The 24,690-nt window shown below is 39.8% G+C and overlaps 1 pseudogene; it reads left to right on the top strand.

The window, feature by feature from the left end:
* Nucleotides 1-207: 207 nt before the first annotated feature.
* LOC139181539 (ubiquitin-conjugating enzyme E2 variant 1 pseudogene) lies at nucleotides 208-2,144 on the top strand (annotated as a pseudogene).
* Nucleotides 2,145-24,690: the final 22,546 nt, after the last annotated feature.

Here is a 24,690-nt window from a genome sequence, read left to right on the forward strand (position 1 = left end):
CTGGTGGGGACATTAAATTTGTATGTTTATAATCTAGAGGCATGAGAATTATAAAGGATGAAAACACTATTTTAAAGCATACAGTGTTCTTAATAATAGCATTAAATTTGATGCAGCTTTGAGAGTGCATGATTGCCAACTTATCACCATCCAAATTAACATGAAGTGTTGTATGTCCCTAAGGAAAGGGTTTATATGGGAGGAACCATGGACAAAGCAGTATTCAGGGAACAAGGTTATGCACTGGAAGTGAGGGTTCAGATAAAAAGGTAGACTGGTGCTACCAAGAGCCCACTAAGTAAACTTTCTCAGTATATACATTATACACTGGGTTATGAAATCAACCAAAATTTTTTTTCTTTAACAAAATAATTTATTGGTTTTGGATCACAAAATATAAGGAAGACACGAGGGCGATGCCTGTGACCCCTTGGCTGGAACTTCTCTTCCAGAGACACTTTTTGGGCATTCTCTCACATCCTAACAGCTGCAGAGTATAGTATCCAACCACGTGGGAAGCATGAACAGACTCCCTTTAAGTCATGCCAATCCCTTCCAATAGTCTTCCAGCTCACTTCTGCCAATATTGCAACTGGACTGGTTGAAAACCAACCAAATTTTTTAAATCAATCTTGATGCAACATTTAATTACTGATATGCATTCTAATAGCACCATCTTGTGGAATATAGTTGAAATTCATGCATGTCTTTAGGTGACTGCTCAGTCAGTGGTTCTCAAAGTGTGGTTCGTGGACCCCTGGTGATACTTAAGACATATTCAGGGAGTCCAGCTAATTTCATAATAATACTAATATGTCATTTGCCTTTTTCAATGTGTTGGATTTGTACTGATGCAACTAGTGAGTAAAGCTATGGACACTTTAGCATGAATCATGGCAATGGTCCCAAATTATATTCTACATTGCTATGCATTTAAGGAAAACCAAAAGCTTTTTCTACTTAAGAGTTTCCTTATGATGAAGTATCAAGAAAAAATGGGGTGACACTGCTGAAAGACTCAATGTACAGCAATTCAATTTGTACACTTTGCTTTTAAGAAATTCCTCCAAGAACCGAGTGAAATGAAGTCGCTCAGTCATGTCCGACTCTTTGTGACCCCATGGACTGTAGCCTGTCAGATTTCTCCATCCATGGAATTTCCCAGGCAAAATACTGGAGTGGGTTGCCATTTCCTTCTCCAGGGGATCTTCCCGACCCAGGGATCGAACCTGGGTCTCCAGCACTTCAGGCAGACTTTTTACCATCTGAGCTATCAGGGAATCCCTCTAGGAATTGAGGAATCTCTGCAAATAGCAGACATTTGTGAGCATTGCAGATAAGAAGCTTGTATTTTAATTTTCCCTCCTCCACCCATTAGCTTCAAGATTCAGGATTTTGAATCTCTGTAAAGGGGCTATATCTAGGAGTTGAAAAGTTGTGAGGATTAAAAGCTGGATATAATGGCCTGTTTAAGTTGACTCTGCTAGTGCCCTCCCTTCCCCCCTGTGCCAAAGTCCCTTGTAATTTTTGACTGTTAGAAAAACCTGAAGAAGGCCAGAAAGAAAGAGGAGATTTCACAGTTAGCTGTGGTCTAGAAAATGATGAACATATGACAGAAGATGGAAAGGGATAGTAACTGTTTATGAAAAATAGATATATAGCCTTAAAACAGAACGTGGACCCAAATATCCAGAATCACTCTCTTTTGTAAGATTTGTAACAAAAATAGTATGAATGTAATTAATAGTTCTAATGGAGTGGTGAGTCAAAGAACCACCTTGGTGCTAGCAAATGGCAGAATTCCTTTTGCATCAAAGTGGTCTTGCAAAAGCTTTATTGATGTCAAAGAGCTTAAAGGGGCTTCCCTGATGGCTCAGATGGTGAAGAATCTGCCTGCAATGCAGGAGACCCAGGTTTGATCCCTGGGTTGGGAAGATCCCCTGGAGAAGGGAATGGCAACCCAGTCCAGTATTCTTGCCTACAGAATTCCATGGACAGAAGAGCCTGGTGGTCTACAGTTCATGGGGTTGCAAAGAATTGGACATGATTGAGTGACTAACACTTTCACTTTTAAGACTTCAATGATGTCTAAATAAAATATAATAATTCCCCAGCCACCTGAAGGATAATGTTACAGCAACTAATCAAAAAGAAAAACCACAGCCTCACTCCTCAGTTATATTTAAACTGTCTTTATTTTCCACAATCATAATTTTTAATGATATGCCTTGTAGACCTCAAAATACTGGAAAGAAAGTTCTCATTCAAAGGCAATTGTGTGTTCTAGTTTCATTCTTTTACACATGGCTGACCAGTTTTCTCAGCACCACTTGTTGAAAAGACTGTCTTTTCTCTATTATATATATTTTACCTCATTTGTTAAAGATAGCTGTCCATAGGTGTATGGATTTATCTCCAGGCTTTATATATTGTTTCATTGATCTATATTTCTATTTTTGTGCAAGTACCATACTATCCTGATGGCTATACTATAGTATAGACCTGACTTGCCTCTTGAGAAACCTGTATGCAGGTCAAGAAGGAAGAGTTGGAACTGCACATGGAACAACAGACTGGTTCCAAATAGGAAAAGGAGTACATCAAGGCTGTATATTGTCACCCTGCATATTTAACTTCTATGCAGAGTACATCCTGAGAAACTCTGGGCTGGAAGAAGCACAAGCTGGAATCAAGATTGCCGGGAGAAATCTCAATAAGCTCAGATATGCAGATGTCACCACCCTTATGGCAGAAAGTGAAGAGGAACTAAAAAGCCTCTTGATGAAAGTGAAAGAGGCAAGTGAAAAAGTTGGCTTAAAGCTCAATGTTCATAAAACTAAGATCATGGCATCTGGCCCCATTACTTCATCAAAAATAGATGGGGAAACACTGGAAACGGTGTCAGACTTTATACTGGGGGGCTTCAAAATCACTGCAGATGGTGATTGCAGCCATGGAATTAAAAGACACTTACTTCTTGGAAGGAAAGTTATGACCAACCTAGATAACATATTAAAAAGCAGAGACATTACTTTGCCAACAAAAGTCCGTCTAGTCAAGGCTATGGTTTTTCCAGTGGTCATGTATGGATGTGAGAGTTGGACTGTGAAGAAAGCTGAGCACTGAAGAATTGGTGCTTTTGAACTGTGGTGTTGGAGAAGACTGTTGAGAGTCCCTTGGACTGCAAGGAGATCCAATCAGTCCATTCTAAAGGAGATCAGTCCCGGGTGTTCATTGGAAGGACTGATGCTAAAGCTGAAAATCCAATACTTTGGCCACTTCATACGAAGAGTTGACTCATTGGAAAAGACTGATGCTGGGAGGACCGGGGCCAGGAGGAGAAGGGGATGACAGAGTATGAGATGCCTGGATGGCATCACCAATTCGATGGACATGAGTATGGGTGAACTCTGGGAGTTGGTGATCGACAGGGAGGCCTGACGTGCTGTGATTCATGGGGTCGCAAAGAGTCAGACATGACTGAGGGACTGAACTGAACTGAACTGAATTGAACTGAGTCTGTATATAGTATAGACTGAAGTCAGGAAAGCTGATTCCTCCTGTGTCATTCTTCTTTCTCAAGATTGCTTTGGTTATTCAGCTATTCAGTATTGTATATTTGTATATCAGTTCAGTTCAGTTCAGTCACTCATTCGTGTCTGACTCTTTGCCACTCCATGAATCGCAGCATGCCAGACCTCCCTGTCCATCAACAACTCCCCGAGTTTACCCAAACTCATGCCCGTCGAGTTGGTGATGCCATCCAGCCGTCTCATCCTCTGTCATCCCCTTCTCCTCCTGCCCCCAATCACTCCCAGCATCATCCAAGACCCTGATGTCAACTCTTCGCATGAGGTGGCCAAAATACTGGAGTTTCAGCATCAGTCCTTCCAATGAACACCCAGGACTGATCTCCTTTAGGATGGACTGGTTGGATCTCCTTGCACTCCAAGGGACTCTCAACAGTCTTCTCCAACACCACAGTTCAAAAGCATCAATTCTTCAGTGCTCAGCTTTCTTCACAGTCCAACTCTCACATCCATACATGACCACTGGAAAAACCATAGCCTTGACTAGACGGACCTTTGTTGGCAAAGTAATGTCTCTGCTTTTGAATATGCTATCTAGGTTGCTCATAACCTTCCTTCCAAGGAGTAAGTGTCTTTTAATTTCATGGCTGCAATCACCATCTGTGGTGATTTTGGAGCCAAAAAAAAAAAAAAAGTCTGACACTTTCCAATGTTTCCCCATCTATTTTTGATGAAGTGATGGGACCAGATGCCATGATCTTAGTTTTCTGAATGTTGAGCTTTAAGCCAGCTTTTTCACTCTCGTCTTTCATCAAGAGGCTTTTTAGTTCCTCTTCATTTTCTGCCATAAGGGTGGTGTCATCTGACATATCTGAGGTTATGTCATCTGACATATCTGAGGTTATTGATATTTCTCCCAGCAATCTTGATTCCAGCTTGTGCTTCTTCCAGCCCAGAATTTCTCATAATGTAGTCTGCATATAAATTAAATAAGCAGGGTGACAATATACAGTCTTGACATACTCCTTTTCCTATTTGGAACCAGTCTGTTGTCCAATGTCCAGTTCTAACTATTGTTTCCTGACCTGCATACAGGTTTCTCAGGAGGCAGGTCAGGTGGTCTGGTATTCCCATCTCTTTCAAAATTTTCCAGTTTTTTGTGATCCGCACAGTCAAAGGCTTTGGCATAATCAATAAAGTAGAAATAGATGTTTTTCTGGAGGTCTCTTGCTTTTGAAATGATCCAGCGGATGTTGGCAATTTGATCTCTGGTTCCTCTGCTGCCGGGGTCCAGCCCCGGTGGATCCATGGAATTCGAAGCGGGGACGGCGTCGGCGAGGATCAGGAAACAATTGCTTAATTAAACGTTAATTAAGGATATAAAGAGTAATAGAATGAGGATAGCTCAGTGAGGAAATTCAGTGGAGAAAAGAGGCTGAATAATTCAGCCAGAAGGTAAGAGAAAGAACGACATGGTGAGACAAAGTTTCAGTGAACAAGGCCCACACTTTATTTTCCAAAGTAGTTTTTATACCTTAAGTTATGCATAGAGGATAATGGGGGAAGGGGTAGAGTCATGCAGTAAGCCAGGCTTTCTTCCTGCAGACTTATCATATGCAAAAGCTTAGGTGATTTGCATCATCTTCTGGCCCGGAGGCCTTTTTCTCTAAAGGTGATTATTCTAAAGTCAGGCGCCAGCCTCCAAAAAGCATTAGATAAAGTTGCATTCCTACAGAGCAAAGGTGTGGTGGGCTATAACAAGAAAAAGAATTAATTCAAGGGTCCCAGGTTACAAACATTAAAGCTACTATTTACACTAATTATATTAATCAATACACTGCCAGGAACACAGCAGGTAAGGGATATGGAGACTTAGCAGCAAACATTGGCCCAACAAGTGAAATCCCTTCACCAATACAATTTCTAATCAATCTTTTAACTGCTCAAAGGAATCTGTATTTAGACAGTTTAGAACATCTCATGCCTCTCACAGTTTGGAGGCTCTGAGCAATCACATGTGGCCGGAAAAACCTATTTAGGCAGGCTAGAGGACTTCCAAGGGAGTTTGTAGGTTGAAACACTGTCACACCCAGGAATTATTAACTGGAGCTGTAAGCTAACTCTTTTTTCAGAGAGGTAGTGGGGGACAGCCCCCTGTAAAGTCAGAGGTGTAGGTGAAAGCACAAAGCAGAAAGTAGGCAGATTCTGGTTTTGGGGGTAGATTGCTCGAGAATTTCCAGGGAGACTCCTGAGGCTTGATCCCGCCTTTGCGTATGCCAAGCCTCCTTCCTCATGACCTTTGCCAGGGGCGGAGCTCGCTCCCCGCACTCTGCCTTTTCTAAAACCAGCTCTAACATCTGGAAGTTCATGGTTCACATATTGCTGAAGCTTGGCTTGGAGAATTTTGAGCATTACTGTACTAGCGAGTGAGATGAGTGTAATTGTGCGGTAGTTTGAGCATTCTTTGACATTGCCTTTCTTTGGGATTGGAATAAAAACTGACCTTTTCCAGTCCTGTGGCCACTGCTGAGTTTTCCAAATTTGCTGGCATATTGAGTGCAGCACAGTATTTGGCTATTCAGTATAGTGTAGGCTGTATGTCGTATAGGCTGAGGTCAGGAAAGTTGATTTCTCCTGTTTCATTCTTCTTTCTCAAGATTGCTTTGGCTATTCAGGGTCTATTGTGTTTCCATACAAATTGAGAAATTATTTGTTCTAGTTCTGTGAAAAATACCATTGGCAGTTTGATAAGGATTGCATTGAATCTATAAATTGCTTTGGGTAGTATAGTCATTTTCACAATATTGATTTTTCCAGTCCTGAACATGGTATATTGCTCCATCTGTGTTGTCTGATTTCTTTCATCTGTGTCATAGTTTTCTGCACACAAGTCTTTTGTCTCTTTAGGTAGGTTTATTCTTAAGCATTTTATTCATTTTGTCACAGTCATGAGTGGACTTTTTTCCTTAATTTCTCTTTATGATCTTTCATTGTTAGTGTATAGGAATGTAAAGGATTTCTATGTGTTAATTTTATATCCTGTGACTTTACTATATTCATTGATTAGTTCTATTAATTTTCTGGTGGTATCTTTAGGGTTTTCTATGTAGAGAATCATGTCATCTGCAAACAGTGAGAGTTTTACTTCTTTTACAATCTGGATTCCTTCTACTTTTTTTTCTTCTCTGATTTCTGTGGTAAGATTTCCAAAACTATTTTTAATAATAATGGTGAGAATGGGCACCCTTGTCTTGTTTCTGATCTTAGAGGGAATGCTTTCAGTTTTTCGCTGTTGAAGATAATATTTTCTGTCTGTTTGTTATATATGGCCTTTATTATGTTGAGGTATGTTTCTTCTGTGTTTGCTTTCTGGAGAGGTTTTATCATAAATGTGTGTTGAATTTTGTCAAAGATTTTCTCTCAATCTATTGAAATTATCATATGGTTTTTATCTTTCAATTTTTTGATATGCTGTATCACATTGATTGATTTGCATATGTTGAAGCAACCTTGCATCCCTGGAATAAAGCCCACTTGATTATGATATATGACCTTTCTAAAATATTGTTGGATTTTGTTTGCTAGAATTTTGTTGAACATTTTTGCATCTATGTTTCTATGTTTGTCAGTGATATTTGGCTTGCAATTTTCTTTCTTTTTTTTGTGTGGCATCTGTGTCTGGTTTTGGTATCAGTGTGATGGTGGCCTCGTAGAATGAGTTTGGGAGCTGTCCTTCCTCTGCAATTTTCTGGAAGAGTTTGAGTAGGATAGGTGTTAGCTCTTCTGTAAATTTTTGGTAGAATTCACCTGTGAAGCCTTCTGGTCCTGGACTTTTGCCTGTTGGAAAATTTTTTATTACAGCTTCAATTTCCGTGCTTGTGATTGGTTGGTTCATATTTCCTATTTCTTCCTGGTTCCATTTTGGAAGGTTACACTTTTCTAACAATTTGTCCATTTCTTCCAAGTTGTCCTTTTTATTGGCATAGAGCTTCTCATAGTAGTCTCTTATGATATTTTGTATTTCTGTGTTGTCTGTTGTTACTTCACTTTTTTATTTCTAATTTTATTGATAAGATTCTTCTCCTTTTTTTTTTTTTCTTGAGTCTGGCTAACATTTTGTCAACTTTTTTTTATCTTCTAAAGAACTAGCTTTTAGTTTTCCTGATCTTTGCTATAGTCTCCTTCATTTCTATTTCATTTATTTCTGTTCTGATCTTTATAATTTCTTTCCTTCTACTAACTTTGGGGATTTTTCTGCTCTTCTTGTTGCTTTATATGTTAGATTAGGTTGTTTATTTGATTTCTCTTAGTTTCTTACGGAGAAGGCAATGGCACCCCACTCCAGTACTCTTGCCTGGAAAATCCCATGGACAGAAGAGCCTGGAAGGCTGCAGTCCATGGGGTCGCTGAGGGTCGGACACAACTGAACGACTTCACTTTCACTTTTCACTATCATGCATTGAAGAAGGAAATAGCAACCCACTCCAGTGTTCTTGCCTGGAGACTCCCAGGGACAGGGGAGCCTGGTGGGCTGCCATCTACGGGGTCACACAGAGTTGGACACGACTGAAGCAACTTAGCATAGCATAGCATAGTTTCTTAAGGTAGGCTTGTATTGGTATGAACTATCCTCTTTAGGATTGCTTTTATTGCATCGCATAGGCTTTGAGTTGCTGTGGTTTCATTGTAATTTGTTTCCAGGCATACTTTGATTTCCTTTTTTACTTCTTCAGTGATCTGTTTGTTGTTCAGAAGCATGTTGTTTACCCTTCATGTATTTGTGCTTTTTATAGGTTTTTTCCTGTAGTTGATCTGTAATCTTACAGCATTGTGATCAGAAAAGCTGCTTGAAATTATTTCAATTTTTTAAAATTTACCCAGGCTTGATTTGTACCATAAAATATGATATATTCTGGAGAATGTTCTGTGTGCATGAGGAAAAGGTGAAACCCTTTGTTTTTGAATGAAATTCTCTGTAGAGATCAATTAGGTCCAGCTGGCTCAATGTATCATTAAAGCTTGTGTTTCCTTATTAATTTTCTCTCTGTATGATCTGTTCATTTGTTTGAGTGGGGTATTAAAGTCTCCCATTATTATTGTATTACTGTTGATTTCCCCTTCAATAGTTGTTAGCATTTGCCTTATGTATTGAGGTGCTCTTATGTTGGGTGCCTATATATTACTTATTTTGTCTTCTTCTTAGATTGATTGATCATTATGTAGTGTCCTTCTTTGTCTCTTATAACATTCTGTATTTAAAGTCTCTTTTATCTGATATGAGTATCGCTATCCCCCTTTCTTTTGGCTTCAGTTTGCATGAAATATCTTTTTCCAGCCCCTCACTTTCAGTCTGTATGTGTCCCTAGGTTTTAAGTGGGTCTCTTGTAGACAACATATATAGGAATCTTGCTTCTATATCCATTCAACCAGTCTCTTTCTATTGGTTGGAGTATTTAACCCATTTACATTTATGGTAATCATTGAAAAGTACGATCCACTTACCATTTACTTTATTGTTTTGGGTTTGTTTTTATTTACCATCTGTTGAAGAGCTGGTTTGGTGGTGTTGAATTCTCTAAGCTTTAGCTTATCTGTAAAGCATTTGATTTCTCCTTCAAATCTGAATGAAATCCTTGATGGGTAGAGTATTCTTGATTGAAGGCTTTTCCCTTTCATCACTTTAAGTATATCCTACCATTCCCTTCTGCCCTGCCGTGTTTCTATTGAAAGACCAGCTGTTATCCTTATGGGGATCCCCTTGTACGTTATTTTTTGTTTTCCCCTTGCTGCCTTTCATATTTGTTCTTTGTGTTTAATTTGTGTTAGTTGATTAATATGTGTCTTGGTGTGTTTCTCTTTGGGTTTATCCTCTATGGGATTCTCAGCCCTTCATGGACTTGAGTGGCTGTTTCCTTCCATGTTTTAAGGAAGTTTTTGACTATTATCTCCTCAAATATTTTATCATGCCCTTTCCTTTTGTCTTCTTCTGGTGTACCTATGACTAGAGTGTTAAGGTGCTTAACATTTTCCCAGAGGTCTCATTTCTTTTTGTTTATTCTGCTTTGTTTCAGTTAATTCCACCATTCTATCTTCTGGCTCACATATCCTTTCTTCTGCCTCAGTTACTCTACAGTTGGTTCCCTCCAGAGTGGTTTTAGTCTCAATTACTGTGTTCCTCATTGCTGATTGACTATTCTTTATATCTTCTCAGTCTTTGTTATGCATTTCTTGCATTCCCTCAGTCCATGCCTCCAATCTATTTATTCAAGCCTCCATTTTGTTTTCAAGCTTTTGGATTATCTTTACTATTAGTATTCTGAATTCTTATTCAGGTAGACTCCTGAATAAGTTTGGTCTGGTGGGTTTTTACTATATTCCATCACCTGCTGGATATTTCTCTGTATTTTCATTTTGTTTAGTTTGTTGTGTTTGAGGTCCCCTTTCTGCAAGCTGGAGTGAACTCTAGTTCCTCTCAGTTGTGAAGTCTGCTCTCTCTGGGTGGTGTTGGACTAGTGCTTTGTGGAGGTTTCCTGGTTGGAGGGACTTGTGCATGTGTCCTGGTGGATGGAGCTGAATCTTGTCTTCCTGGAGGGCAGTGCAGTGTCCAGTAGTGAGTTCTCAGTTGTCTACCACCTTACTTGCCTCTTGAGAAACCTGTACACAGGTCAGGAAGCAACAGATAGAACTGGACATGGAACAACAGACTGGTTCCAAATAGGAAAAGGAGTAGGCCAAGGCTGTATATTGTCACCCTGCTTATTTAACTTATATGCAGAGTACACCATGAGAAACGCTGGTCTGGAGGAAATACAAGCTGGAATCAAGATTGCCAGGAGAAATATCAATAACTTCAGATATGCAGATGACATCACCCTTATGGCATGAAGTGAAGAAGAACTAAAGAGCCTCTTGACGAAAGTGAAAGAGGAAAGTGAAAAAGTTGGCTTAAAGCTAAACATTCAGAAAACTAAGATCATAGCACCTGGTCCCATCATTTCATCAAAAATAGATGGGGAAACTGTGGCTGACTTTATTTTTTGGGGCTCCAAAATCACTGCAGATGGTGATTGCAGACATAAAATTAAAAGACGCTTACTCCTTGGAAGGAAAGTTATGAGCAACCTAGACAGCATATTAAAAAACAGAGACGTTACTTTGTCAACAAAGGTCCATCTAGACAAGGCTATGGTTTTTCCAGTAGTCACGTATGGATGTGAAAGATGCACTATAGAGAAAGCTGAGCACAGAAGAATTGATGCTTTTAAACTGTGGTACTAGAGAAGACTGTTGAGAGTCCCTTGGACTGCAAGGAGATCCAACCAGTCCATCCTAAAGGAGATCAGTCCTGGGTTTTCATCAGAAGGACTGATGTTGAAGCTGAAGCTCCAATACTTTGGCCACCTAATGTAAAGAGCTGACTCATTTGAAAAGACCCTGATGCTGGAAAAGATTGAAGGCAGGAGGAGAAGGGGACAACAGAGGATAAGATGGTTGGATGGCATCACTGAATCAATGGACATGAGTTTGGGTGAGCTCCAGGTGTTGGTGATGGACAGGGAGGCCTGGCGTGCTGCAGTTCATGGGGTCACAAAGATTCGGACACGACTGAGCAGCTGAGCTGAACTGACCTGAACTGATGGGTTTGATATGTCTTTGGGCAGCCGGTCATATTGTGAAGTGTTGTGTTCCTGTTTTGTTGGAAGATTGGAGTGAAATGTCCTGCACTGAAACTTGCTGGTTCTTGAGTTGAGCTCAGTCTCAGTGTAGGTATGGAGGCTTTTGGGTGGGCTCTCCTCTTTTAATGTTCCCTGGTGTCAGGAGTTCTCTGATCATCCAATGTCTTGAAGTTGAGTCTCCTGCCTCTGGGTTTCAGTCCCAATCTCTTACAGTAGCAACAAAACTCAAGCCATACAACAAAGAAGACAAATTCCCTAGGTTTATGATGAAGCAACTCTCCACAGCCAGGAATACCCAAAGAGATTCCCAGAGTTATATAGAGAACAGAAGACAGAGAAAGGAGAAATAGGTGACAAGGAGAAAAAGGAGAGTAAAAAGAGAGCAATCAAGTTAATAATCAAATCACTAAGTGAAAAATGGATATTGAAAACCAAAAACTAAAATAAAAATTAGATTGCCCAAAATACAATAAAAAACAAAATATTGAACACAAAAACTAAAAAATATGCAATTTATTTAGAAAATAAGGTGTTTTTTTCAAGAAAGGAAAAAGTAGGCTATAAAAATAGAAACAGTTCTATGAAGACCTACAAGACCTTCTAGAACTAACACCCAAAAAAGATGTCCTTTTAATTATAGGGGAATGAAATGAAAAATCTGGAAGTCAGAGGATTAGATGGTTGGATGGCATCACCAACTCGATGGACATAAGTCTGAGCAAGCTCCGGGAGTTGGTGATAGACAGGGAAGCCTGGCATGCTGCAGTCCCTGGAGTCACAAAGAGTTGGACACGACTGAGTGACTGAACTGAACTCAACCGGAAAATAGAAAAGTAATAAAAACCTTGTTAGGACAGTATTAGGGGAAAATGAGAAAAAAGTCAGGGGAAGAAAGGAAATAAAGATTTAAAAAAATCAGAATAAATACTTTGCAACTCTAAAAACTAATAAAATGAAAATTAAAACTAATAATAAAATTTTAAAATATTATAGGAGGTGGGAAGTATATACACAGTGGTTTTGAGGAATGTTCATGTGATTCCTCCATTTTCCTGCTCCTGTCAAATTGCCCACTGAGAAAGTCCTCCAATATATCTAGGAAGGTCTTTGGAACTGTTGTGATCAGAGTGGTTGGTTGTAGTTCAGTCTCAGATCTTCTGTTGTTCTGACTTGTACTTGCTCTCAAATTCTACAGTTTCCCCTAAAGTGCACAGTCTCAGTTTAACGGCAGGATTTTAATCTCCTGCACCTGCCACTTCTAAAGTGGTTCATCCTTTGCTTTCGTCACACTTCTGCATTTTTTTTTTTTTTTTGGAGGGGAGTTGCCTCTGCTTGCAAATCTGTCTTGTGTCTGATCTCTGCCCTGACATGAGGGGGGCAAAAGTGGGCACTTATTCAGGCTCACTTGCTCAACTGTGCTGTGGAGAGGGAAGGACACTGCAAACATCACTGGTGTGTGTGTCAGGATCACTCATTGCAGCTAGACCACACAGGGGTCACCACAGCCCAAGGTGGGCATGCACCTCCCATAAGACTCTTGACAGAGCCAAGTCATTCGGGCTCCCAGCTGAGCTGTAAGGGCACAGTCCCAGGAGGGACATGTGCTTCCCCAGGGGAGCTGGTATCAGGCTGTGACCCTCCTGGAAGATCCAAGTGTCCAGGATCTCAGGAAGACATGAATAGTAACTGGAAGCCTCACAGCTTTATGGCAGATGCAGTCTCTGGAGTCAAGATTGTAGAGGCCCCTTGCCTTCCACCTCTGGCAGTTGTACACCTGCTTCTCTGCCTCTGGAACCATAGACAGCAGCAGGCTCACCCGGCTTTGGTATTTGCTAAGGCGCAGTCTTTTGTTCTGTGAGCACACTAGGAGTTAGAGTGCAGTGTTAGAGGTTTCCTGAGGGAGTGATCTTTTGTTTCTCATGGTTCCAGGGTTTCCCCCTTTCCTGTCTGTGCTGTGTCACATTAGCCCCCTCAGAGAGTCTTCAAGGCATTCAACCCCAGCCCTTTCCCTGAGGACTGACCCATGCAGCCAGCACCTCCATAGCCATCCCTATATGTTTTCACTTATAATTGATATCTAGAAACACAGAACTCATTTTAACAGAGTACATTGATAGTTACCAGGATATAGAGGTGGAACAAATAGGGAAATATTTTTCAAAGAGTACAAACTTTCAGCTATAAGATGAATGAATTTCAAGTTACTAATGTACATGTTGGCTATAGTTGACAATATTGTATTGTACACTTGAAAGTTACTATGAGAATATATCTTAAATGTACTTAGCATAATAAAAATGGTAATTATACAAGGTGATGGATGAGTTAACTATATTGTAGTTAACATTTTACAATACTTACATGTATCAAATCATCACACTGTACACCTTAAACTTACACAATATTACATATCAGTTATATCTCAATAAACCTGGAAAAATTGATGATATTAATATCAACAAATTACAGACTTCATCTTGTTTCCCCATAGAACCAATAAAAAGTAATAAAAAAAAAAATGGCTAACACCACCTTATAAGAACACTGAAAACAGCAGAATGTTTACAGCAACCAAGCATATGGCCAATCAAGAAAAAGCCACAATCAAAATCATAGGAAATTTTGTAGCACTTTTGTTTGCCCTTGCCTACTACCTCATCTTCACAGCAAAGTCTTCATCTGGAGGAGGTGGTAGCCCAGTTCCCAATTTTTCACCTCAACCTAAGAGGAACATAGCAGACCCAATCTGCAATATTCTACGCTGGCTAAGTGATGTGTAAATGACAGTTTTGTTTGCCTACCTGAAATATCAGGCAAGGGAAAGAGTAGTATTATTCAAATCTCAGGTAGCCAGAGCAGCACAGACTTCTTGCAAGCAATCAGCCTTTCATGTCCACAGATTCTACATCCACAAATTAACCAGTCGTAAATTGAAAATAGTCACAAAAATTCCAAAAAGCAAAGCTTGAAGTTGTCACATGTAGGCAAATATTTGCATAGCATTTACATTATATCTATAACTATTTACAGAGTATTTACATTGTATTAACTATTACAGTAATCTAGAGATGATTTAAGTTTAGAAAACAATTGCATACATTATATGCAAATAATATGCTATTTTATATAAGAAATTTGAGCATCCACAGGTTTTGCTATCTATGGGTGTCCTGAAACCAAATCCTCACAGAGACTGAAGGAGGAATTTACTGCATAAAGACTAAGATACTTAGATACCTGGGACAAGAGTTGATGAGTTGTACTACTATGTTATATATAAAAAGGTATCCATCCAATTCCTCCATGAAATCGTAGAGAGCTGGGTTGAGTTACATATAATATTCTAACCTATTGGAAGTTGTTTTCTCTTCTGCCTTAGATTTTAGGCTGGGCGAACTAGTAGTTATTGCCGAGGAAAGCTGCAGAGATCACCACAGATGTCAGGGAAAAGACATTATGGGTGTAGACATAAAATAGATCATCACAGGCCCCAAGGTACATTTGGGGTAAGTCTTCAGCAAATTATAGGAATATAAAAGTGCCTGTGTATAATGGAAAATGGGAAAAACCACAAAGAGGACAAAGCAGAACACATGTTCCAAAAAGACTTTAGAGGATTTTAGCTTTTTCCTCAGGCTGATTACAAAACTCAGAACCAAGGATGAGTCAATTAATGAAGAACTTCCTTAACCCCTGCCAGCATGCAAACACTAGGGGAGATGGCTGTGTTTTTAAAAGTTGAATTTTCAGCAGTAATGACAACAAAACCTATAAAAAATCTTTTTTATAAAATTATGAGATGGATGAAACTGGAGCCTATTATACAGAGTGAAGTAAGCCAGGAAAAAAAAAAAAAAAAAACTCCAATACAGTATACCAACACATATATATGGAATTTAGAAAGATGGTAACGATAGCCCTGTATGCAAGACAGCAAAAGAGACACAGATGTATAGAACAGTCTTTTGGACTTTGTGGGGGCGGGGATGATTTGGGAGAATGGCATTGAAACATATATAATATCATATAATAAACGAATCACCAGTCCAGGTTCCATGCAGGATACAGGATGCTTGGGGCTGGTGCATTGGGATGACCCAGAGGGATGGTATGGGGAGGGAGGTGGAAGAGGGGTTCAAATGGGGAACACGTGTACACCCGTTGCGGATTCATGTTGATGTATGGCAAAACCAATAAAATATTGCAAAGTAATTAGCCTCCAATTAAAATAAATAATTTTTTTCAGAGATAAACAATTTTTTCATTTTATTTGTAATAATATACAAGAATATAGTGTGCAAAATTTAGGGGCAACATCATGAAGAAGTGTAATGAACTGAAATCAATTTTATAGCTGTGATTCCTAACCAGAAACACCACTTGGTAAGTAACATGAAAAGCCATGATTGTAGCTCAGAGCAAAAGCAGCTCTATTGCCATTGTGTTTGCTCTCGTTGTAGACAGTTGGAGGAAAGTAAAGTGCAAGTGTTGCACTGCTTAAATGCAAAGTCCGCCCCCACCATAGATACGATGACAAAAACGATATTAAGATACGTGGCTGAGGAGATATAGGACACAAAGTTAAAAATACAATGGTGTCAACTGTTAACAGCACCATTACAGTGACAATATCCCAATGCTATTAACTATTTATTAAGTTAGTTAATAAAATAAATAATTTTTAAATAAAAAATTTAAAAAAAACAAAATTAACAATAAAACACACCCATTTAAAAGAAGAAACTAAAGTGAAGCAACCACAACTAAAAAAAAACACAGGATTATCACTTATTAGACAAACTTTAAAGTATCAGATTAGTTCAGTCACTCAGTCATGCCCAACTCTTTGCAACCCCATGATTCGAAGCATGCCAGGCCTCCCTGTCCATCACCAACTCCCAGAGTTCACCCAAACTCATGTCTATCGAGTCCGTGATGCCATCTGGCCATCTCATCCTCTTTTGTCCCCTTCTCCTCCTGCCCCTTATCCCTCCCAGCATCAGCACATCCCTCCCTCCCAGCACTTTGCCAATGAGTCAACTCTTCCCATGAGGTGGCCAAAGTACTGGAGTTTCAGCTTCAGCATCAGTCCTTCCCATGAACACCCAGGACTTATCTCCTTTAGGATGGACTGGTTGGATCTCCTTGCAGTCCAAGGGACTCTCAACAGTCTTCTCCAACACCACAGTCCAAAAGCATCAATTCTTCAGCACTCAGCTTTCTTCACAGTCCAACTCTCACATCCATACATGACCACTGGAAAAACCATAGCCTTGACTAGATGGACCTTTGTTGGCAAAGTAATGTCTCTGCTTTTTAATATGCTATCTAGGTTGCTCATAACTTTCCTTCCAAGGAGTAAGTGTCTTTTAATTTCATGGCTGCAATCACCATCTGCAGTGATTTGGGAGCCCAAAAAAATAAAGTTTGACACTTTCCACTGTTTCCCCATCTATTTTTGATGAAGTGATGGGACCAGATGCCATGATCTTCATTTTCTAAATGTTGAGCTTTAAGCCACCTTTTTCACTCGCCTCTTTCACTTTCATCAAGAGGCTTTTTAGTTCCTCTTCACTTTCTGCCATAAGGGTGGTGTCATCTGCATATCTGAGGTTATTAAGATTTCTCCCGGCAATCTTGATTCCAGCTCATGCTTCTTCCAGCCCAGAGTTTCTCATGATGTACTCTGCATAGAAGTTAAATAAGCAGGGTGACAATATACAGCCTTGACGTACTCCTTTTCCTATTTGGAACCAGTCTGTTTTTCCATGTCCAGTTCTAACTGTTGCTTCCTCACCTGCATACAGGTTTCTCAAGAGGCAGGTCAGATGGTCTGGTATTTCCATCTCTTTCAGAATTTTCCACAGTTTATTGTGATCCACACAGTCAGAGGCTTTGGCATAGTCAATAAAGCAGAAATAGATGTTTTTCTGGAACTCTCTTGCTTTTTCGATGATCCAGAAGATGTTGGCAATTTGATCTCTGGTTCCTCTGCCTTTTCTAAAACCAGCTTGAACATCTGGAAGTTCATGATTCACGTATTGTTGAAGCCTGGCTTGGAGAATTTTGAGCATTACTTTGCTAGCATGTGAGATGAGTGCAATGTGTTGTGGTCTTAACATTCTTTGGCATTGCCTTTCTTTGGGATTGGAATGAAAACTGACCTTTTCCAGTCCTGTGGCCACTGCTGAGTTTTCCAAATTTGCTGGCATATTGAGTGCAGCACTTTCACAGCATCATCTTTCAGGATTTGAAATAGCTCAGCTGGAATTCCATCACCTCCACTAGCTTTGTTCAATCAAAAAATGGGCCATAGTGATGCTTTCTAAGGCCCACTTGACTTCCCATTCTAGGAAGTCTGGCTCTAGGTGAGTGATCACACCATCGTTTGAAGTATACTTTATACTGAAAACTATCTTGATAGCTCAAATAGATAAAACACAAAGGACTAAAGGAAATTTGAAAAACTGTATACAAACAAAAAAAAATCAATGAAGATATAGATAAAAATGAGGCAAAAAAAAAAGAAATGTTGGAGCTAAAACTGTAATAACTAAATTTAGAATTTTACTAGAGAGGTTAAATAGATTTGAGCAAGCAAAACAAAGAAAGAATCAATAAACTCATTAATAATATAAACATTTGAAATTATTTGATTTAGAGGACAGAAAAGAAAAAGTGACCAGAGCCTGAGGTATTTGTGCAAACAATTAAGGAGACTAATACGTGTTTTATAAGACTCTGAGAAAAAGGTGAACAGAAAGAGGAAGACCAATTATTTGAGGAAATAATAAAAAAAAAATTCTCAAATTTGAGAAAAGGCATGAATCTAGAACCCCAGGAAACTTTACAAACTCTAAGTAAAATAAACACAAAGTAACACAGCAAGACATCATCATCAAACTTTCAAAAACAAGAGAAAGACGAGGACTTTCAAGATGGCAGAGGAGTAAGAGGACGAAATCACCCTCCTCCTCACAAATCATCTGCATGTGAAACAGTTCCTATAGAACACCTTCTGAATGCTGGCAGGAGAACCCAGACTGCCAAAAAGGCAAGTCAATCTCCTCCGAATGAGGTAGGACAAAAGACATAAGAAAATAAAGAGACAAAGGATTTCAGGGCAGGGACCTGCACCTCAGGGAGGGAGCCATGAAGGAGGAAAAGTTTCTTCACACTCGGAAACCCCCTCTCAGGTGTGGACTGGAGGAGCTTCGGAACCTCCGATGGAAATGCAGCAACAGGTGCTCAGAAGGTGAAATGGAAGGATCATTGCCAACCAATACTTTCCAGCTGAGACACTGTTTCTTTGCAGCCTGCAGTGGTGAGTAGGGGCTGGGTGCTTAGGCTCAGGCTTTGGAGATCAGACCCCAGGGAGAGGACCAGGGTTAGCTGACATGAAAATACTCTGTGGGGCCTAGTACAACACTGCTGAGGGAGCTCAGAGAAAAGCATGGGCTCACCAGAGAGGCAAGAGACCATTGCCACTTGGACCCTCAAATTCTGTGCTCCTTTAGGACCTCACATTCGCCAGTGCCATAAATGGAATGAGCTGTAGCTGTGGACTGTAACTCCCAAGGAAGATACACCCAAGCCAGCACGAGTGCCAGAGATGGAACTACTGGTGAGTGTAGTTTGTGGTCCCAGAAAGCGGGAATGTGGGCCACTTGACTACCGCCATGGTGGGCATTGGTACCAGAGCTGAAGGACAGGAGGACACTGCAGTCCCAAGCCCAGGGGTCACAGCTGTCACCAAGTTGTGAGTGGGTACATGTCACTGCCCACACCTTCTTGGGACCTTGTGCAGTTTAGCTCTGCCCAGGGACCCACGACCTGGGGAAGCACACCACCCAACTCAAACTGTAGCAACTTCCTGCAGGACTTAGCTAGTGTGGGCACTCCCACATCACCCAAATGTGTCTGCCATACCCTTTCATCTCCATAACCTAACTAAGCAAGTGAGCCCTAATAAGCTGCTACTTTCACCTCCTCTTGTCTAGACTGGAGGGCACCCTACAGACAGAGGTGGGATAAAACCAAAGTTGAGCACCAGGCACTGTGTGACCAAAGAAGTGGAAAGGAATTGAGTCCTGCAGCAGCAGATACAATGGATTAAATCCCAGCAATTAGCCTGAGACACTGCACTATGGGGCAACTGTGGGCTTTGAAAGAAAGTGCAAGCTGGAATAAGGCCAGATTTGAGTTTCAGCCTCCCCATAGTGTCCACGCAGCTTCAGAGACCTTCCTAGAAATATTGGAGGACTTCATGAGTAATCAAATTGGCTGGTGCAGTGTGGCAAGGACAATGAAGGACACAGGAGGGAATTTCTTCTTACTACCAAATTCTTATATATATATATATATATATATATGATGGTATGGGATATATATATATATATATATATAAAGAGTCGTTTTTCTTTTATGTATTGTCATATTGTTATTTTTTATTATTCCTTTGTTTTGTATTTTTAACTACCAAATTCTTATATATATATATATATATATATATATATATATAAAGAGTCGTTTTTCTTTTATGTATTGTCATATTGTTATTTTTTATTATTCCTTTGTTTTGTATTTTTAACTTACTTTTTCATTTTTAAAAGATTTTATTTTTCAATAAACATTTTATTCTACTTTTTCTTTTTACAATACTCTTTAGTTAAATTCCATTTTTTCCATATTTCTTATTGCGTATTTTTGCTAGAAGAAAGGCTATGACCACTCTAGACAGCATATTAAATTGGCATTACATGGCCAGCAAAGGTCCATCTAGTCAAAGCTATGGCTTTTCCAGTAGTCATGTATGGATGTGAGAGTTGGATGGTAAAGAAAGCTGAGTGCCAAAGAATTGATTCTTTTGAAGTGTGGTGTTGGAGAAGACTCTTGAGACTCCCTTGGACTGCAAGGAGATCCAACCAGTCCATCCTAAAGGAAATCAGTCCTGAATATTCATTGCAAGGACTGATGTTGAAACTGCAATACTTTGGCCACCTGATGCAAAGAGCTGACTCATTGGAAAAGACCCTGATGCTGGGAAAGATTGAAGGCAAGAGGAAAAGGGGACAACAGAGGATAAGGTGGTTGGATGGCATCACCGACTTGATGGACATGAGTTTGAGCAAGCTCTGGGAGTTGGTGAAGGACAGGGAAGCCTGGCATACTGCAGTCCATGGGGTCACAAAGAGTCAGACACGACTGAGCGACTGAACTCTCTAGTCATTTTTAGTATTCATTTTCTTTTTTTTTTTTTAATTTTATTTTATTTTTAAACTTTACATAATTGTATTAGTTTTGCCAAATATCAAAATGAATCCATCACAGGTATACGTGTGCTCCCCATCCTGAATCCTCCTCCCTCCTTCCTCCCCATACCATCCCTCTGGGTCGTCCCAGTGCACCAACCCCAAGCATCCAGTATCGTGCATTGAACCTGGACTGGCATCTCATTTCATACATGATATTTTACATGTTTCAATGCCATTCTCCCAAATCTTCCCACCCTCTCCCTCTCCCACAGAGTCCATAAGACTGTTCCATACATCAGTGTCTCTTTTGCTGTCTCGTACACAGGGTTATTGTTATCATCTTTCTAAATTCCATATATATGTGTTAGTATACTGTATTGGTGTTTTTCCTTCTGGTTTACTTCACTCTGTATAATAGGCTCCAGTTTCATCCATCTCATTAGAACTGGTTCAAATGAATTCTTTTTAATGGCTGAGTAATACTCCATTGTGTATGGGTTTATTTATTGGCTTGATTCCTCTCTTCATTTATGCTTCCTATTTTTATTCATTTTTTCTCTTTTCTCTTTGTGAGTGTGTGAGTTTCTCCGGGTGTTCTTATCTGTGGAATGTTTGTTTCTAACATTTGTCTTGGGGTTTTGTCTGTCCATTCTTTCATCGTTTGTGTGCTTTTTTGACTTCCTTTTTTATTCTTTCCTCTATTTCTTTTCTTCTTTTTCTCTTCTGTGCTGTGTAGCTCGAGGAGTCTTGGTGCTACGGTTCAGCACTAAGTGCTACAAGTGCTGAACCTCTGAGGTGGGAGACCCAAGATAAGAACATTGGACCACCAGAGAACTGTAGACCCAATGGAACATTAATTGGCAAGAACTCTCCCAAAGGCCACCATCTCAACACTGACTAGAGTCCACTCAAAGGGCAGCAAACTCCAGTGCCAGACATCTCACATCAAACCATCAGCAAAACAAGAACACAAACCTGACAATTAGCAGACAGCAAAGCCATACCAAGCCCACAGATGCCCCAAAACGTACTACTGGATTTGACACTAACCTTCAGAAAAACAAGACTCAACTCCACCAACCAGAACACAGGCACCAGTTCTCCCAACCAGGAAACCTTCACAAGGCACTGGTCCATCCCCACACACTAGGGGGCTGAATTAACAAATAAAAGGAACTATGACCTTGTAACCTGCAGGAAGGAGACCATCAATCATAGCAAATTAAATTAATTAAAACACAGAAACATGTAGCAGATTAAGGAATATGATAAAATGCACAAGACCAAAGAAATGAAGAGGAAGTAGACAATCTATCGGAAAAAGAATTCAGAATAATGACATTAAATTTTATCCAAAACCTTGAAAATAAAATACAGGCACAGAAAAATAGAACTGAGGCATGGATTGATAAGATACAACAATGTTTAACAGGACCTAGAAGAAAGAAAGAATAGACGATCATCAATGAACAGCATAATAACAGATTTTAAAAATACACTAGAGGGAACCAATAGCAGAATAACTGAGGCAGAAGAAGAGATAACTGAGCTGGAAGAGAACTGAAGCAGAGAGCAATAAAGAAAAAAGAATGAAAAAAAAAATGATGACAGTCTCAGAGACCTCTGAGAGAATATTGAGCACACCAACATTCAAATGATAGAGGTCCCAGAAGAGGAAGGAAAAAAGAAAAGGTATGAGAAAATATTTGAGGTGATTATAGTCAAAAACTTCCTTAACATGGGAAAGGAAATACCTTCCCAAGTCCAGGAAGCCCAGAGATTCCTATACACAATAAACCCAAATAGAAGCACAAGACACCTAATAATCAAACTAATGAAAATTAAACAAAAATATTAAAAGCAGCCAGGGAAAATGAACAAATAAGGTATAAGGGGATCCTCATAAGGCCACAGTTGGCCTTTCAACAGCAACTTTGCAGGCCAGAATGGAGTGGCAGGATATACTTAAAGTATGCTGCTGCTGCTGCTGCTGCTGCTGCTAAGTTGCTTCAGTCGTGTCCGACTCTGTGCAACCCTATAGACGGCAGCCCACCAGGCTCCCCCGTCCCTGGGATTCTCCAGGCAAGAGTACTGGAGTGGGTTGCCATTTCCTTCTCCAATGCATGAAAGTGAGAAGTGAAAGTGAAGTCACTCAGTCCTGTCTGACTCTCTGCAACCCCATGGACTGCAGCCTACCAGGCTCCTCCATCCATGGGATTTTCCAAGCAAGAGTACTGGAGTGGGTTGCCATTTCCTTCTCCATTGCATGAAAGTGAAAAGGGAAAGTGAAGCCACTCAGTCATGTCTGACTCTTAGCGACCCCATGGACTGCAGCCTACCAGGCTCCTCTGTCCATGGGATTTTCCAGGCAAAAGTACTGGAGTGGGATGCCATTGCCTTCTCCATACTTAAAGTATATTAAAGGACAAAACCTACAACCAAGATTACTCAACAAGTATATCATTCAGATTTGATGGAGTAATCAAAAACTTTACAAATAAACAAAAGTTAAGAGAATTCAACACCACCAAACCAGATTTACAACAAACACTAAAGGTACTTCTCTAGATAAGAAGCACAAGAGGAAAGGAAAAGACCTACAGAAACAAAACCAAAACAATAAAGTAAATGTTATAGGATCATGCGTGCATGCTAAGTCACTTCAGTCATGTCCACCAGGCATAGGATCATACATATCAATAATTACCTTAAATGTAAATAGACTAAATACTCCAAACAAAAGATGCAACCTGACTGAATAGATACAAAAACAAGATCACTCTTTACACTGTCTACAAGAGAAACAATTCAGACCTAGGGACACATACAGACTGAAAGTGAAAGGATGTAAAAAAGTATTCTAAGCAAAAGGAATTCAAAAGAAAGTGGGAGTAGTAATATTCATATCAGATAAAATAGATTTTAAAGCAAAGACCATTACAAGATACAAGGAAGGACATTACATAATGATCAAAGGATCAATTCAGGAAGAGGATGTAACAATTATAAATACATGCACAGCAAATAGAAGTGCCTCAATATATAACGTGGTCTTTCCAGGTGGTGCTAGTGGTAAAAGAAGAAAAAAAACAAAAAACAAAAAAACCTGCTGCCAATGCAGGAGACATAGAGACATGAGTTGGATCCCAGAGTTGGGAAGATAACATGGAAAAGGGCATGGCAACCTACTCCAGTATTCTTGCCTGGAGAATCCCCATGGACAGAGGAGTTTGGCGGGCTACAGTGCATAGGGTCACAAAGAGTCAGACATGACCAAATCAGTTGAGCGTGCACACACACACAATATATATAAGATAAATGCTAACAGCTTTTAAAAGGGAAGTCAACAGTAACACAACACCTGATTCACACCATTGCACAGATTCTTTGCATTAGTCACTTAGGAAGGCTTTCTTACCTCTCCTTCCTATAATTTGGAACTCTGCTTTCAGATGGATATATCTTTCCTTTTCTCCTTTGCTGTTAGCATCTCTTGTTTTCTCAAGTATTTGTAAGGCCTCCTCAGACCACCATTTTGCTTTTTTGCGTTTCTTCTTCTTGGGGATGGTTTTGATCACTGCCTCTTATACAATGTTATAAACCTCCATCTAAAGTTCTTCAGACACTCTATCAGAATAATCCCTTGAATCTTTTTGTCACTTCTACTGTATAATTATAAGGGATTTGATTTAGGTCATACCTGCATGGTCTAGTGGTTTTCCCCACTTCAATTTAATTCTAAATTTTGCAATAAGCAGTTCATGATCTGAGCCACAGTCAGATCCTCGTCTTGTTTTTGCTGGCTATATAGACTTTCTCCATCTTTAGCTGCAAAGAATATAATCAATCTGATTTCAGTATTGACTACCTGGTGATGTCCATGTGTAGAATCGTCTCTTGTGTTGTTGGAAGAGGGTATTTGCTATGACCAGTGCATTCTCCTGGCAAAACTCTGTTAGCTTTGCCCTGCTTCATTTTGTATTCCGAGGTCAAATTTGTCTATTACTCCACGTATTTCTTGACTTCCTACTTTTGCATTCCAGTCCCCTATGATGAAAAGGGCATCTTTCTTGGTGTTAGTTTTAGAAGGTCTTGTTGGTCATCATAGAACTGTTCAACGTCAGCTTCTTTGGCATTAGTGGCTGAAGCATAGACTTGGGTTGCTGTGATATTGCATGGTTTGCCTTGGAAAGAAACAGATAATTCTGTAATTTTTGAGACTGCACTCAA

Source organism: Bos indicus, chromosome X, assembly GCF_029378745.1.
Source record: "Bos indicus isolate NIAB-ARS_2022 breed Sahiwal x Tharparkar chromosome X, NIAB-ARS_B.indTharparkar_mat_pri_1.0, whole genome shotgun sequence".
Lineage (NCBI taxonomy): Eukaryota > Metazoa > Chordata > Mammalia > Artiodactyla > Bovidae > Bos > Bos indicus.